This window comes from Myotis daubentonii, chromosome 12 (genome assembly GCF_963259705.1).
Source record: "Myotis daubentonii chromosome 12, mMyoDau2.1, whole genome shotgun sequence".
In the NCBI taxonomy this organism is placed as follows: domain Eukaryota; kingdom Metazoa; phylum Chordata; class Mammalia; order Chiroptera; family Vespertilionidae; genus Myotis; species Myotis daubentonii.
The window spans coordinates 79,649,527-79,661,365 of record NC_081851.1 but is presented as its reverse complement, the minus strand read 5'-3'; the positions used below and the strand labels follow the sequence as shown (position 1 = coordinate 79,661,365).

Sequence of the window (11,839 nt, the reverse complement as noted above, 5' to 3'; positions counted from 1 at the left end):
ATGTTTTTAATATATTTTCATTGATGTCAGAGAGGAAGGGAGAGGGTGAGAGAGAGAAGCATCAATGATGAGAAATCATGGATCGGCTGCCTCCTGCACGCCCCCCACGGGGATGGAGCACCTGCCCGGGAATTGAACCTGTGACCTCCTGGTTCATAGGCCGACGCTCACCCACTGAGCCTCGCCAGCCAGGCTTTAATTTTTCTTGACATAAGTGTTTTCCTAAGGGCAGTGGGGGTGGGACCGAGGACTTCCCTCTGAGCTGGGGCCCTGGCTGTGGCCGGGCGGCGCCCTGACGCTTCCCAAGCAGGGAAACTGCTCTCAGACCTGGAGAGTTTGCTGAGGGCGATTTCTAAACACGCCCGTGTGTCCCCCAGAAAGCTGGTCAAAGTCATGCCTACTGCGTCCTTCCTTCCATGGAAAAAGGGCAGAACCAGGAATCCCCGATGTGAACACTAATGAGGACAGAAATCTAAGGAGCCCGTTCCTGGGCACATTTCTGCTCAAAGCATCGAGCCCGTTGTGGGGAGCGAGTAGGCGTGAGGGAGATGTCACCCCTGTTCCTGGGACCCCACAGTCAGGGGCACAGCTGTGGCCGGACACCTGATCCTCAGGGCACGGGAGCCCCCTGAGCCAGGAGGGTGGAGGGGAACGAGGAAAGGCGTGCTGCCTGGGCGCAGGGCACAGAGCAGATACGGACACGGTGGCGGCGATGCCTGTGAATGGAAGAATTACTCAGGCCCAGCAAGTAATTCAGTGGATGAGTGTCCACCTGTGAACCAGGAGGTCAGGGTTCCACTCCCGGTCAGGGCCCAGGCCCAGGTTGTGGGCTCCATCCCCAGTGTGGGGCGTGCAGGAGGCAGCCGGTCCATGATTCTCTCATCATTGGTGTTTCCCTCTCCCCCTCCCTACCCTTCCTCTCTGACATCAATAAAACAGACAAACTCTCATAAACATGGGAACCTGGTGGTTCTCTGGGAACAAGAGCAGGAAGGAGACGGAGCACCTGCACCAGCACCTAAAATTATCCAGGCCCATTCGCCTGCCCTTGCCACCCCCGCACCCCCGGCCGGCCCGTGACAATGCCCTCAGCCTCAGCCCTGCGGCCAGGGGCTCTGTCCCTGGCCCCTGAGAGCCCAACTGGCCCCTGTCCTCCGTCCAGGGCGGGTGGGTGGACGTGCAGGCAGCCGGGGGAGCTGCAGTTCAGAGGCGGAGAACTGGCGGGTCGGACATGAGTGGGTCGTTCTGCGGCTGCTTCAGGCCCAGCGGGAACTCGGCCAGATGCCAGGCGGGAGCGCGGCCCGGCCTCTCTGGGTCCCTGACGCGGCCACGTGGCCGGGTCCGCACAGCAGGTCGCAGCTGCAGCTCCCCAACGGCCTGCATCTCCCCACGTGGAGCGACCTGGTGCTCAGTCACAGGGCTCACGCCTCCATTGCTCATGCAGCACGAGCTGGAAAGCTCTGGCAAGTGAAGAATTAAGACACAGAAGCTGGTTGGACATTTATTTCCTCTGCTGGTGCGAGATCACAGCGGCCACACGTACCCGACCACCCCCCACCCCCACCCGTCCAGCTGAGCCGCGTGGTGCTGAGCACGGAGGTTTCCGTTTCGGGGGCCGTGGACTGTCCAGAGGGTGACAGGAGGGTCGTCCCTGGTGGGTCCAGGTTCCCACCGTCTCCCCACTTCCTACTGTGCTTCGTGTTCATCCCCGTAAACACCGGGCATTCGGGATCCCCGGTGACCTGAGCCAGCATGCAGTGCACCCACACACGCGGAGGGATCGCCTGGCGCTTTTGATGTCTTTGTCTCAAAACGATCACGGAAGCTGGGCCGGTGTGGCTCAGTGGTCGACCTATGACCCAGGAGGTCACGGTTTGATCCCCGGTCGGGGCACACGCCCAGGTTGCGGGTTGGGGGCTCGATCCTCAGTGTGGGGCGTGCAGGAGGCAGCCGATCAGTGATTCTCTCCCCTCCCCCCCCTTCCTCTCTGACATCAGTAGAAACACATTTTGAAGGGTGAGCTTTGCTGGTCTCACACCCAGCCCCTCTGCTGGAGAGTCCCCGCCCACAGCTGCTGGCGATGTTGCACTGGTTTGTGTCCCTTAGGAAGAAGCTGGCGGCCAGCTTTTCTCTTTGTCGTGTGGCGGGGGTTGCCGGGGGGGTGGCGGGGAGGTGGGTGCATTTCGGGTCTTGGCTGGGGGTGGCTACGGGACAGGATGTGCACACCGGTACAGGTCCATCAACCCGCTCACGGGAGGTTCGCTGCTGCTGGGTAGATAACATCTCAGAGCCATTCCAAGTGTGATTCCCGCCCGCCCGCCCCCCCCCCCCCCAGTTCCCTGCGGCTTGGATGTGACAGGAATCCGTAAGCCCCCCGCTCCCTCTGACTACGGGTCCCTGAGCCAACGTACAGTAATAATCGCTTTACGTTAATTACCCACATACCCATGACTTCTCACTTACCAGCTCTGCTATTTCCCATCTATCCTTTCGGTAGCGATGTGTTCACTTTGGCGGTCACTGTGTGAGTCTCCTGTGCCCAGGTATTGGGGTCCTTGCTGCCGAGGCAACAATGCCTCAGGCCCCGTCCCTGCCTTTAACACGGACCCTCCGGCCCTAACCGGTGTGGCTCAGTGGATAGAGCGTCGGCCTGTGGACTGAAAGGTCCCAGGTTCGATTCCGGTCAAGGGCATGTACCTGGGTTGCAGGCACATCCCCAGTAGGGAGTGTGCAGGAGGCAGTTGATTGATGTTTCTCTCTCATCGATGTTTCTAACTCTCTATCTCTCTCCCTTCCTCTCTGTAAAACATCAATAAAATATATTAAAATAAAAAAATAAATAAAACGGACCCTCCACATGGAGTCGCATGGACACAGCTCCCTGGCTGCCCCAGGGCTGTGTGAGGCCAGCAGGGCAGGGAGGCAGGCAGTGGCCAGGGCCGCAGAGCGGGTGACGCTGAGGGAGGGAGGGAGACACAGAACTTTTGTGACAGACATGGAGGTCAGGCCAGTGGCTGCAACCAGCCGCCTCTGCTGGGAAGGCCGCCCCCACCGGACAGCACCCAGGTCTTCCCCGCCGTCAGGCCCTGCGCTGCGCCCTCGCCCAGTGCCCGCCCAGGTTCCCCGCTCTGTGTGCCCGCTGGCCGCCCACCCGCCGAGAGCTTCCTTCACTCCCTCATTTCGGCCCTGAAGGGTGAGCGAGGCCTCGGAGTCACTGTAAACAAAGAGCTTCCCTGCACTCACGTCCATTGTGACCCATTTCACAGGTGAGGAGACTGAGGCCGGAGGGATGCCCTGTCCGCTCTCCTCACGCAGGGAAAGGCCATGATGGGGGCTGGTTTGCTCTGCGGTGGACTCCTCTCAGCGGGGAGCTCGCCCATGTCCGGCCTCGCTCCGGTTTAATCTGTGTGGTATCGATTCATTTAATGGACACATCCCGCCGTGGGAATACCAGCGGGCCTTTCAAACGATCGATAGTCCATCCAGGGAATGTGGCTCCAGAATCAGGACCGGGAACCACCTGGCTCTGCCCGTCTCAGCCCCGCCCACCCCGCTGCCTGTTCAAGGACACACTGGCTCTCAGCCCTTCAGACCCTGTAATAACTCAGATCCCCCAACAGCGGGGCAGGGCGGGCCCTGAGGCAGGCGTGGGGCAGGAGCAGAGGTGCCCGGCCAGCCTGCCTGCGTGGCTGGGGGACACCCCCTGAGCCCTGACACTCTGGTTGGGCCCAGCCTCCCTTCCCCAGCCAGCAGGTCGGGGAGAAACGGGATTAAAACCACAGGGAGTGGAGCCGGTCCCCAGAGGCCTGAGTCCCGCGTGGGACCCTGGGCCGGGTGGGTGGTGGGTGGGCCGGGCCCACGCCCTGCCTGCCCCATGGGGACCCCACCGGAAGACCTGAGCTCCACAACTGAACAGGAAATGAGCTTGAAATGCTGGCTTCTGTTCAATTTAGATGGAAGGTCACATGTGCTGCTAACATGGACATCAGTGTCCTGGGAACCAGGAGCCAGTCTAGTGACCACTCCCTTCACAGCGGGAAGAGGAGTCCACATGGGGTCCCCACAGAGGCTCCCCGGCCTGGTAGGGCTCCCCCAGCCTAGGAGGGACCCGGGGCCTGGGAGGGCTCCCCGGGGCCTAGAAGGACTCCCCCGGCCTGGGAGGGACCCGGGGCCTGGGAGGGCTCCCCGGCCTGGTAGGGCTCCCCCAGCCTAGGAGGGACCTGGGGCCTGGGAGTGCTCCCCGGGGCCTAGAAGGACTCCCCCGGCCTGGGAGGGACCCGGGGCCTGGGAGGGCTCCCCCGGCCTGGGAGGGTTCCCTGGGACCTAGCAGGGCTCCCCCGGCCTGGGAGGGCTCCCCGGCCTAGGAGGGCTCCCCCAGCCTAGGAGGGACCCGGGGCCTGGGAGGGCTCCCCTGGCCTGGGAGGGCTCCCCCGGCCTGGGAGGGATCCGGGGCCTGGGAGGGCTCCCCTGGCCTAGGAGGGACCCGGGGCCTGGGAGGGCTCCCCTGGCCTAGGAGGGACCCGGGGCCTGGGAGGGCTCCCTGGCCGGGAGGGCTTGCAGGTGCCCGAGGTCCTGGCTCTCGCCTCCACAGTGAGACCCCTCTCTCCGCTGCTTGGCTTTCCGAGGACAGGACGGCCTTCTGTTTGGTGGCTGCTATGCACTGAGACTTCCCTAACTGCCCTCACAGGCGGTCACTCTGGGCAGAGGTCTGGGAATCGCCGCAGGGAACGTGGGAGCCGAGGCTCCTGCAGGGTCCCCCACTCCTGAAGCTGCATCCCACAGAGCCCGGGGGCTGTGCTGTTGGCTCACCTGGGGCGGGTGTAGGGCAAAAGGCAGGGCCCAAGGGCGGTGAGGTCAGCCCCAGACAGAGGCCACAGGCTGGGTGCTGTGCTGCCCATGGGCAGGGCAGAGGAGAGAAAAGGCGGGGGGGGGGGGCTTATAAAACCAGGGACACCGCCTCCCACAGCCCTTGCCCAGGACACCCCTGCGAAGGCCGCTTTCATCTTCCTGACCCTCCCCCACCCACAGGAGACGTTCTGTGGCCACCCCCAGGGGACGGGCCCGGCGCAGCGCCCCCGGGGGAAGTGCACCGTTCAGCCCTCTCTTCCTTTGCTGTGCTTCTCCCCGTTCCTGGTGTGGACAGGGGAAGGGGGTCGCCCCAAACCTGCAGGCCAGTGGGGAGTCCGGGGACAGGGACCCTGTGCGCCTGGACGGGGGCCGGAGGCAGCGGGAGCCTTGCCGGAGAGCCCCTCCTCCAGTGACTCAGGCTCTGCATCTTCCCTTCCACTTAATGGAGGTCACAGACAGCGCATCACCATCGCCATGGAAACGGCAGCTGGTCACCGCTGTGCTGACCTGCCTGCGCCCCTGGAAGCCCAGCTCTGAAGGGGTGCCCATAGGAGCCCCCGGGTGGCCTGGCGGCTGGCGGTGAAGAGCCGAGCTGGCAGCGGCTGCCCAGGGCTGCTCCTCCTGGGGCGGGATCAGAAACGCTGACTCAGGCGCCTCCTGTGTGAGCACCAGCCCCCTCTCCTCACAGCGGACGGACATGTGCAGGGGGTGGGGAGGGCGAGGGCAGCGGCCCTTCCTGGCAGGTGGGCTGGCAGGTCGGGGTCTGGGCCTGCAGCAGCAGCCGCCCCTGGACCTGACGCAGACACCGCCCTGGCCCACATCCTGGCACTCGGAGAACTGCAGCTCCGAGGATCAGAGTGTGGGGGACACGCCACCGTCAGCCGCTCTGCCAACCTTCCCAGAGGAGCAGGGGCGGCTGGAGCCAGGGGAGTTCGAGGGCAGGCGGGGGCCGGGCGGCAGAGCTGCGTGGAGAAAACCTCATCCCAGCCCCACGGCTCCCCTTCCCACCAGGACTTCTCCCCTCGCATCAGGTGCCAGGAGGACGCAAATGGTTGTCTTTATTGCCATGGCTGCTATCCGTGCTCTTATCCAGAGAGTCTTGTTTTATATGGAAGTTTATATCCGACCCCCCTGGGCATGAGCAGATGGAGCAGGGGACCTCCCTGCAGGGGGCAAGGCCGGGCAGGGGTGCGGGACCCGGAGCCGCCTGCCCAAGTCCAGTGTTTGGAGGATAAAACGACCAACTTCCCTCTAATTACTCCACCTCTGTTCTCTGGTCTTCACACGTGTTAGGCAAGACCACCCTCCGAGACAGGGAGCTCACTACCAGGCAGGCCAGCCCCTCTGTGTGACCAGGTCCGATCCTGTGGCTTGAGGACGTTGCCTCACGTTTGTGAATCTTACCTTTTTTATCTGCAAAACAGAATAGGGCTGAGACTGACTCATGGGCCCCTGAGGAAAGGGGAGGTCGCTGGAAAGTCCTCGGTACATGGCCCGGTGCAGGAAGGGCACTCAGGACAGGAGACTGGCAGGCACAGCCGCTGCTGCCGCTCCGGCTCTCACTGTGGCACTGAGAGCCGCGTGGCTGGGCGCCTCCGGAGTGAACAGACGGGATTCCTCACGCGCAGAGCGTTGGAGCCGTCAGCCGAGACCTCCTTCACGCCCCACACGGGACGCAAGACGGGCCGCCTCTCGGATCCCGCGGCTTCCGTCTGTCCGCCTCCCGCTTCAGGCCCACGTGTCCTCCTTCCTCAGGACCCTGCTCTGTCAGTCCCTCATCGCCACCCCCTGACAGCTACTCCATGAGCACCTGCTCCAGTCCTCCCAGCAGCCGTGCGCTCTCCACCCCGCACCTACTTCCCACCGCTGTCCTGCGCAGCCCCAGAGCCTGGGGTGAGTCTGGGCTTCCGGTGGGCGCCTGGGCGGCCTCAGGGTGAGGAGGGCTGTGCAGGGGGAGGGTTCTCAGCAGCGTGTGAAGAGATGGGCTGGCGCCCGGCTGGCATGGCTCAGTGGTTGAGTGTTGACCTATGGACCAGAGAAGGTCACAGTTTGATTCCCAGTCAGGGCACAAGCCTGGGTTATGGGCGCGATCCCCAGTGAGGAGCGTGCAGGAGGCAGCCAGTGATTCTCTCTCACCATTGATGTTTCTATCTCTCTCTCCCTCTCCCTTCCTCCCTGAAATCAGTAAAAAGTATATTTTAAAGAAGACAGATGGGCTGGGAGAGAGCAGAGCCAAGGGGCGAGGATGCGGAGATGAGCCCCAGAAACGCTGGTGCTCAAGGGCCTCATAGAGGAGGTGGGCACCCAGGGGTCTGTGAAGGAGGTGAAGCAGGAGCTGAGCGTCCTGGGAGACAAGAGCTCTGGGGAAAGCTCTGCTTTTTCTGCTAGGGAAGCACTCCACGGCATTTCGAGGGCAGGGTCGTGGTTTACATTGGCAGCAGCAATTACTGAGTCATGATGAGCAGAAGCCACATGGAATATACAGAGAGGAAGTGGGCACCACGTGTATCTACTCAATGAAAAAGTGAACTTTGGAGAGCTAATGTCACTCCTACCTTATGCAGGTTGTATCTTCCAGTCCCTAGTATATAACTTGATACGTGTAGGTTCTATATAAACATTGTACGGTGAATGATTGGGTGAGTGGATGGATGGTTACTTTGTTGGTTGTATTGTTTGGTGTATGAGTGGATGGATGGATAGGTGGAAGGGTGGATGGATGGGTGGATGGATGATGGATGGATGGTGGATGGATGAATGGATGGTGGATGGATGGATGGATGGATGGATGGATGGATGGATAGTGGATGGGTGGATGGATGATGGATGGATGGATGGATAGTGGATGGGTGGATGGATGATGGATGGATGGATGGATGATGGATGGATGGATGGATAGTGGATGGGTGGATGGATGATGGATGGATGGATGGATGGATGGGTGGATGGATGGATGGATGATGAATGGATGGTGGATGGATGGATGGAAGGATGGATGGATTGGTGGATGGAAGGATGGATGGATGATGGATGGATGGTAGATGGGTGGATGGATGGATGGATAGTGGATAGGTGGATGGATGATGGATGGATGGATGGATGGATGGATGGATAGTGGATGGGTGGATGGATGATGGATGGATGGATGGATAGTGGATGGGTGGATGGATGATGGATGGATGGATGGATGGATGGGTGGATGGATGGATGGGTGGATGGATGGATGGATGGATGGTGGATGGATGGATGGAAGGATGGATGGATTGGTGGATGGAAGGATGGATGGATGATGGATGGATGGTAGATGGGTGGATAGATGGATGATGAATGGATGATGGATGGATGGATGATGGATGGATGGTGGATGGATGGTGGATGGAAGGGTGGATGGATGGGTAGATGGATGATGGATGGATGGTGGATGGATGGATGGATGATGAATGGATGATGGATGGATGGTGGATGGGTGGTAGATGGAAGGATGGATGGATGGTGGGTGGATGGGTGGATGGATGATGGATGGATGGTGGATGATGGATGGTGGATGGATGATGGATGGATGGATGGTGCATAGATGGTAGATTGTTGGGTGGATGATGGATGGGTGGATGGTGGATGCATGGATGATGGATAATGGATGATGTTTGGTGGATAGATGGGTGGGTGGTAGATGGATGATGGATGGATGTGTGGATGTATGGGTGGGTGGATGGATGTGTGGATAGATGGATGATGGATGGATAAATGGGTGCATGGATGGTAGATTGTTGGATGGATGATGGATGGTGATGGGTGGATGGTGGATAGATGGATGATAGATGGATGGTGGGTGGATGGATGTATGGATGTGTGGATGTATGGATGGGTGGATGGATGAAGAAAATTGTGTGTGCACAGGTACCCCTTAAATTTCTAAGGGTGGCTAGTGAGATGAGTGGTCAATATTGAGCACACACACTACAGGTGAGGAACTGGGTAGAGATGAATAAAATACAAGCTTTCAGTTTATCCCAGAATTCACCAGCCTATTCAGTGAAGTCTTGTTTTGTGGAATTTAAGTTTCCTGGACCCTGAGCAGTCACACCCTCCCTGTGTGTGCACCAGGCAGGCTCTCAGCTGCTCTCTCTTCAGCCCCAGCCACGCCTGCAGCCCAGACCCCTCAGCCACCTGCTCCCTGGGCCTCCCCATCAGGCCAAGACCACCACCAGGCTTCGTCCGCAGCGCGAAGAGTTGAGGACATTTTATCGGGAGCTGCCCTCAGCATGTGGCCTGACTCCCAACCCCCCCCCGCCCCACCTCCCACACAGCCTCCTCTCCATCACAATCAAAATAGGTCAGGTCTGGCGTGGGTTTGCCCTCCTTGCCTGGAGCGTCTCTCTCTTGCCTCGAGATAGCCTCATTCTCTGCTTCTGCCCACCAGTCCCGGCTTGGTCCTAACAATGAGCATCACACCCAAACCATTTCCATCTGAGCCCCGTGGGGCACAAGCAGAATCCACACACTTGGAGGTGACCCCTTCGTCAGTCCCCCCACTGAGGCAGCACGAAAGGGACAGTGTCCCCTGTGGTTCCCGCCGTGCAGGCCTGGCTCCCAGGTGTACTGTAAAGCAGTTCCTCTCTCCATACGCAGCCCCGTCTGGTCCGCAGTCACTGTCTGCCAGGGCCCAGGGCAGTGCCCTCAGGCCCCAGCTCGGCTCACCCCTCTCCTGCACCCCAGCCCGACCCGCTTCCTCCCGGGGCCTGCGCCTCTGCCCTGGGAACTGGGCCGCTCACCCAGCACTTTCCACTCCACCAGACCCTGCTCTGTGAGGCTCAGGGAAAGGCTGAGCCTGTCTGATGATTTCTGACCTGAATATGGTGCCTAAAGCCATTTGTTTGTTTAAAAATAGTCATTGCTATTCATGAGAGGGTCTGTTGGCTACAAAGACAGACTGCTGGGAGGGGGCCGGGAAGACAGCCTGCGCTGTGAGGGGCGCTGTCCCTGCCGCCATCGCCTTCAGAGACGGAGCCCGCAGAGGGAAGCGGGTGCAGAGCAGGACCAGGCACCACTCCGAGCCGGGCCCGGCCAGCTTTCCCGCCTCTGCTCTCTGATTCCTCATCTTGTAAAATGACGCGGTGGCTGAATTCTTTCCAGAGACTCTTCCCTCGGACGTGGCGTGATGTGATGGCCACCACCATCCCTTCCAAGCACAAGTGCTGGGCTGTCTTCAGACACCAGGAGTCCTGTTCTGATTGGGCTGTGGGTCCCCCAGCGGCGACACCCTCAGGAGCACCCAGGTCAGCACCTTGTGCGCATGGAGGTGTGCAGACACCTGACCCTCTCGCCTCCTTCCATCCAAACAATGACATGAAGGAGCAAAGACGGTGCCGCCCATCCTGTGGGTAGGAAAACTGAGGGAGAGAAACGGAGTGGCCTCCCCGAGGTCTCTGTGGGGAGCCACCCTCGCTGTAAGTCACCCCACAGTCCTTTCTGTGGGGACGTACTCATCGGACAGTCTCAGCCTTTCCCTGAGCCGCACGGGGCAGGCGTCTGGTTGAGTGGAAAGTGCTGGGTGAGCGGCCCACTTCCCAGGGCAGAGGCACAGGCCCCCAGGAGGAAGTGGGTCGGGCTGGGGTGCAGGAGAGGGGTGAACCGAGAAGGAGGGTCAGCAGGTCTCCAGGGCTGGGGCCTGAGGGCACCACCGCACCAGCCCTGCTGACCTGGGCCCACGGCACCCACTCCCTGCAATCCACAGCCTCGGGCCTCTGGGAGCTGTCAGCACGCCCAGGGGAGAGGCACTGGCCCTTGTTAGTCATTCTGAGATGTGAACCTAAGCCATTCGCTCCACCTTGCTTATTGCTACTTCCCAGGCCTTCAAAGGTCCTTGTCCCCCGATCAAGGCCGGGAGAGGCCAGAGAAAGACTCATCCTCTGCCCGTGGCTGCCCATCTTGTGACCCGCAGCCAGGACCAAGGAGGGTCCTGAAAAGGAAGTGACAAGTCACCCTGACATTTCACAGGTGTTATCCTCGGTGCAAAAAGACAACGGGCTCAGTAAAGATGGAAGTTGGCCTTTGTCAGGGAAGATACTGACCTAGGACATGCCTCCCCACCATAGACTGCTCTTCAATTTAAAAAGTTCAATATCAATGGAAGAATATACCATGCTCATGGATTGGAAGAATCAACATCATTAAAATGTCCATAGTACCCAAAGCAATCTACAGATTCAATGCAATCACCATTAAAATACCAACAGCATACTTCAAAGACCTAGAACAAACGCTCCAAAAATTCATCTGGAATAAAAAAAAAAAAAGGCCCTGAATAGCTGCAGCAATCCTGAAAAAGAAGAACAAAGCTGGAGGGATCAACCACGGTGTCGTGCTGTGGGAAGAGGGATGGATTTGTAAACTGCGGAGCGAGGTCCTGCTTACCCGAGGCCGCTGAGGTGTGGAGACCCCGGGTGAAGTGCCGTCACCATGTCTGACCAAGAGGCAAAACCTTCACTGAGGACTTGGGGGGTCAGAAGGAAGGAGAATCCCTAAAACTCAAAGTCATTGGGCAGAACAGCAGTGAGATTCGCTAAGAAGTGAAAATGACAACACATCTCAAGAAACTCAACGAATCACGCTAAGGCGGGGAGCTCCGAGGAACTCGCTCAGGTTTCTCTTGGAGGGTCCGAGAGCTGCTGATCATCACGCTCCAAGAGAACTGGGGTGGAGGAGGAAGATGTGAGTGACGTTTATCAGGAACAAACGGGTCATTCAGTGATTTAGATAATCTTCTTTATTTTATTTTATTTTCCCTCCATCCTTTTTTATTTTTAAAAATAGTTCTTTTGTAATGTGGTGTTAAAATAGAATTGAAAACTGACCCTCCCCTCTCTTTAAAATATCGGGTAATTTGAATTCTAGTGCCCATTATTCATTACTAGAGGCCTGGTGCATGAAATTCATGCACAGTGGGGGAGGTCCCTCAGCCCGGCCTGCACCCTCTCCAACCCAGGACCCC

At 59.2% G+C, this 11,839-nt stretch overlaps 1 pseudogene; it reads left to right on the top strand.

The window, feature by feature from the left end:
* Window positions 1-11,307: 11,307 nt before the first annotated feature.
* LOC132213848 (small ubiquitin-related modifier 1-like) lies at window positions 11,308-11,604 on the top strand (annotated as a pseudogene).
* The last annotated feature ends 235 nt before the right edge of the window (window positions 11,605-11,839 follow it).